This window comes from Morone saxatilis, unplaced genomic scaffold, assembly GCF_004916995.1.
Source record: "Morone saxatilis isolate NCDOM2014 unplaced genomic scaffold, NCSU_SB_2.0 Contig14, whole genome shotgun sequence".
Classification (NCBI taxonomy): domain Eukaryota; kingdom Metazoa; phylum Chordata; class Actinopteri; family Moronidae; genus Morone; species Morone saxatilis.
The window spans coordinates 19,718,376-19,724,525 of record NW_023339696.1 but is presented as its reverse complement, the minus strand read 5'-3'; positions in this window follow the sequence as shown (position 1 = coordinate 19,724,525).

Below are 6,150 nucleotides of genomic sequence, written 5' to 3'. Positions count from 1 at the left end.
GAGGCCATCATTATTCAAGAAGTTTAGAGCTGGAGACCATTTGCAAAGAGGAAAAGAGGAAGAAGGGAATGACTGGAATACAGAGGGGATTTGTTCTTGTAATGGCAAAATAATTATAGTTATTTACAATATGAGGTATGCATGCAGTGGTATTTCTATAGATGACATTTTAGTTATATGCATTCAAGTGTGACTAAGGAGCAATTATGTTTCATGAGCTATAAAATACATTTTAGTTATTGTTCATTACAAAATCTGGACATTTAGGGCTCTCAACAGCCTCTCAGTGGTTGTTTAAGTAAAGCAAATGGTCACCACATTTACATTTTTGAATTGTATTTATTTGCATAGTGAGTGAATATCAAATAATTAAAATCAATTGAAGGAAGTTCTTCACATTTCTAGGCTCCTCATGGGAGTGATCAGTTCAGAAGCCACTGCAGTCCTCGGCTATAAAATGTGATGGGGTGTGCACAATTCACGGAACAGTGACACACAAAGACTGTAGAACCACTTCACCACACACAGCGCTTGCAGTTTGATTTCTAATATGTAAAACGTCTTTGTGGGCTCCAACCATTAACTGTAATCCCTGGGATTATCAGGTTCAGCCTGCCAGAGAGGCTGCAGGCTCATCCCAAAACTGAAGCCAGGGGGATGAGAGTCAACTAACTAACTGTCTCTGGTGATTGGAGACCTGGCACAAAGGCACAAAGTTTATTTCCAACCCTTGCAAAGATCCAAAGTGGCAGTCCCAGGTCGAGCATTATTACAAACTCTACTCAGTGTTGAGCTGTTCTTGTGCTCATACTTCAACCACCGAATTGAAAATGGAATCCATTAAGTTTGTAAAGTGGGTTCTTTTCACAAACACAATACATGCTATAGCTGACATGTTTGTTGAGTCTATACAGCCATACTAGTGGTTCTGAGAGGCTGTACTCAGGCACAGCCGCACTTTGAGCTAAATGCTTAAAGTCAAAGGTTCACCAAAGTCATTAGGACTCATCTTTTGGGCCTGTACAATATAACATGGCAATCCATTCAGTAGTTGTTGAGATATTTCAGTCGGGACCCAAGTGGTGGAACTGCTAACCAAAAGCCCAGCACAGCCATCCATAGAGACATATCGCTAGCGGGGCCAAAAACAGCATGAGGCCTTCGATATTATGTGAGAAAATGTGCAACAATAGGCCCTAAAATGCTTACAACTGTAGAAATGACTACATAAGAACACATGCTGCAGACAATCAGTCAATTAATCGAAAATTATTTTGTTTTCATAACTGATTCATGTCACTATTTCCATCTTCCCAAATGTAAGAATTTGCTGCTTTTTCTTGTTTTATTAAATAATATTATTATATTATAAAATAAAAACACATTTGGGTTTTGGACTTTTGATCGGACCAAAGAATCAATTTAAAGATGTCACCTTGGGCTCTGAGAAATTGTTACAATTACAATACAGGACATGTATGAACTGGTCGGTAAGGCGAAACTTCTTCAGTGTATGTGTTTGTTTAATTACGAGGGCACAGACAGTTATTATAAGTTACAGTATTTCACCAAGCTTGCACTATCTTCTGTTTACTCATTACCCGAAACTGTCATGCAGGTGTTCTCCCCCAGTGCAGGGGAGTGCCTTCCAGCCTGTTATGCATCATCAAAACAGGTTTCGTTTAGGCAGTTATTGCCCTGGGCTGGTTAGGCAAAGAGGAGGAACAACTTCCAGGGCTTAGGCTCGGTGCATACATTCAGGCTTGTGAATAACAGTTGAAAGGATGTCGTCATCCTCCCTTCAGGATGCTGACAAAAATAAATAAAAGGTATATTTACTGTCTGTGTCTATGCTGTTGCCTTTCCAGCGGGTTGCAACCACCTAAACAGCTCCTCATTCTCAAATTGCGAAAGAACAGAGAAGGAACATGAGAATCTTTGTTCTTAATCATTTAACATTGAGTATAACATTACAGTAGTGATTCACAGAGGCCAAACAGACTGTACTTTATAGCCAAGAGCTAAGATAATGTTATCTCCCGTGATCAGCATGCTAGCTACTCAGGTCTGATATCACTTTCGGAGCATCCTCTGGCTCCAGTGAGCTGTAGGTTTGAAGGCATGGGGGGGTGGGGGGGTGTTAATTTTATTTCTGCTCTGCGTTGTGGTTGTAGTTCACTCATTCTCCATTAAAGATTAATCAAGCAGAAAGTGTTGAGGAACAGAAAGCCCACTGAACTAAGCGTGTTTTTACAGGCCTCTGGGTGCCCTACTGGTCCAGCGTGCGGAGAATGTGGAGTTTAAAGAGCATAAAGACACCAGGAATGTTGGAAAGTCAGTATGAGAGGAGGGAGACAGACAGACTGTGACTGAGCGAACGCTGGCGCTGGGAGTGGTGTTACACTCTTGCAGTGTCTTGTTATCGCCTTTCAAGTCAAAAACAATCACACCTCTGACTGTGAAAACACGAGACAGCTTTGTCATAAGAAATGAGCCATTAAAAAAAACATTAAACATGACTTTAACAGAGGAAGACTCATAGAGAATAATGACTCTGAAACTCATGTGAGTGATAATTCTATTTAAAAAGAATCTCATAAAGAGTAATAATCTGTGACATTTTCAGAGAAATGCGTGTTTTTCTGCTCTCTGTCACTGACTGTGCAGCACAATAGTGCTTCAAACTGTAGCCAGTTCATGAAAGCTTTTATATTTGTTGTTGTGAACCCACAGTGTCAGGCAGGTCTATTGCAGGAAAAATCCTCCACTGCACAGCAAGTGATGCGTTTCATGTTCCCAGCAGCGGCAACAGCACTTTGTTTGGAAAGAAACAAGAATGAACTGGGTGGCAACAATAAGGTGATAATCAACATCACCGATCAGGCCAAAAGACTCCACAGAAACTAAAATTTTCATTGAAAGAACTTCTCAGGATAAGAGTGAGGGACACATGGTTTGAATGACAAGTGATTCTGGGAAGTACAATGGAAAAAACACCACAGCGTGAGCGATTAGTAGCAAAGATATGTCAGCAAAAGACGAAAGACAAACAAGATTCCTGTGGATTGCCACTTAAAAGCACACTCCAGCATGACTGAACAGAATGTAAGAGTTCCAGTCTTCATGTGAGAAGCAGGGCAGGCATTAGAGAGGCAGCAGAGAAGAGAAACAGTAAGAGACGTGAGTGTACTGCTGTAGGAAGTTGGGGGAAACCCAGCCTGTCATGACTTGGAATTCGAAGAAACAGTACGCACACCTCTTCGTAGGGTATTAGTCTGAGGCCAGAGCTAGAGGGAATCTTTCCCAGGCGCCCATTACCATATTGGGAAGACGGGAAGCGTGCATTCATGCCTCAGGCTCTGTAAAAAACCCAGACTGACTGACTACCAATGGGCCCGTTGACATTAATCACTAATGGCCCTCAGACAAGTTATCAGCAAGCCACATTGACATTTTCACTGCTTAACAGCTTGGGTTGCTTTAAAAGTCAATTAAGATATAAGATACATGCAATGGTGAAACAGACTACACCTTCCATCACCATGTGGCTGCTCACTCGTGTAACATAAATACACACAGATACAGTCCTTTTTCTTGCTGGAATTCCATTTAATCACTTTCTAATTGATTTAAATCTCCAGATGGTCCGGAGCTGAATGCAGGGAAGAATACAAAGCACAGCTGAAAGTTGCCCTCTGGTTCCCAGAAGCCATAAGACCTCCATGTTTTTGTCTAATGTCTTCTTAAAATACCCATTCATTTAGAGCTGCAACACAAACACACACATGCACAGACACACATTCACACACAGTAATGACCTCAATTAGACAAACAGCTTACCCCTGTTCTCACCCATCCTGAAAGGGCTAGACCTTGTAGAAGAACCAGAATTAATGAGACCAAGCTAATCAATGGTCGACTTTCATGCTACAACAACGAATGCTGAGAGCATTTTTAATGGCAATACACATCTAACCATGCCGGAGAAATGTGAACCAGGCGAGACGCAAGCTGTTTAAATAGCCTCGCCTCGGATGGCGATCAATAATGCTTTGTAAACGGAGCCAGACCACAGCAGGCAGACTTTACCAGCAATTAAAAGGGAGACAATACTTTATCTGAAGAAGCTGAAAGCTTGGTTGTCAAAAAAAAAAAAAAAAAAACAACAGCTGTATCTCTGCGTTGTGGCTTCGGAAGTGGAGGATTGACTGATGCAAATGTCAGACTGAAATGAAACTGTCCAATGAACTGTACCTGTAGCCACCAGAAAGTGGCACAGCACAATTCATTTGTCTTCCCAAAATAGCAGGTACTGGAAGCACTGTGATCTACTTGTACTGAGGACGGCACTGTTGCTTGTGCCTCGTATTGTAAAGTGGATACAAAGAAGAAATCTCCGTTGGCATCGCTCCTTGTTGGCACAAAGCCACCATGATAGGTTCCTTCTTTTTGGACTTTACGGTTCTCCGTTCCTTCAAAGGTCAGCATTGTCAAGATGCTTTGCAAGTGGCCCACAGAGTGAATTCAAAGATCAAAGTTTACCAAAGTTTAACATGTTACTTCACCTCCGTTAGTAAATCCACTAATTTGCGGCGATTCCAGTGAAATAAATTGATTTCAGTCTTAAATGTCTCTGTTATAAATTATGTTTGTGACCATGCCTAAGAGCCTGCACACTAAACTGGTGCTGCTGCTGTTAGTGTAGATGAGAGAAATAAAAAAATACAGAGCTAGAAAAGGGGAGCTGAAGAAGGAGAGGGGGTGAAGCAATAAAAAAATCATACTCTAAAAAAGGGAACGAGGGGAGACATGCTATTTTCTTCAGATGAAAGCCTTTTTCATCCAAGTGTGAGCCAATTATTTTTCTTGTTGAGAGAAAATATGAACATCTGTGTTTGCTGTGAATCAGTGAATAATGGCACACCACACAAGGACCTCTGAACACACACACACACACACACACACACACACAGGAGCACACACACTTACCAAACACACAAACACACATTTGCCCTGTGGGTTGGGTGACGTCATGTTTGTTGTGGGGTGGGCGGCTCCTGGCTGAAGATTAAAGACTAACACTGCCAAAGGTGGTTTAGGGTTTTAAAGATGGACAGAAGCACAACATTCCCACTACATCATTAGGCTCTTACAGCCAGAGATAAGGAACTCTTCTAAGTTGCGGCCCCGGGCCCCAGAGGACCCCGACCCCTGACTGGCAGGCTCAAGCTGATTTACTCTCCGGGTCACCATGAGGTCCAAGGAAAAACAACATTCTTTCTCTGACTGATCATGCAACATAAAAATACTCCCATCATCTCTCCCGGAAGATAGTTTTTAGGTTTGGGAATGTTTATGGTAAAAGAAGGAATTCCCCCTGGGAGGATTTCAGATTCAGTCCTCTGACTCGGCCAGTCTTGTCACTGGTCAGATAGCTGACAGGAGCCCTCAGCCTGAGATGACTAAGATAAGATGCAGATCTCAGGGTGCCTCAGAGCAGTAAGCCCGTCCATGCTGACAAAACCGGGATGGAAGTAGAGCATGGCTTTCTCACTGATTCAACTGGCTGCCTGGTGGCAACAACTACTTCCCCAACAGGAAGCATATTCATATGCTGAATCACATGAAAAGTCATCCACCAGACAAAGCAAGGATGATTTACTTGAAAGTCCCCTCCTGATGTCACAACAACGCTGCTCACATGAATTCCTTTTTGTAGAGCAACAGTTTTTCACACTGACGTCAACAGTAGTTGTTATTCTGTGAGTAATTATCAACATGTTTAAATGTGACATTTTTAATACCTCGAGAATTTTATTCAGTGTGGAAAATCTCCTGAAACAACATTTACAAGATCACTAAAACTTTCAGCTGAAACATTGGTGAATGAATGTCTTTCAGGGTTAGGGCATGTAGGTGTGGTGGCCAGCTGTGTAAACGCTGCAAACATTACTCGCTTTATATTATTGATTCTGTAACAAATGTCTCAATAAAACTGAAAATGAGAGTTGACTGTCTATATGACATGTCAAACATCGGGCCCAATATTAAATCGACATGTCAGCAAACTACTATATCAGTCAAACAAGGGCAGTTACTGGTCACTTTAGGCACATCCTGTCTCAATTATCCACGCCAGCCCCCCCCCCC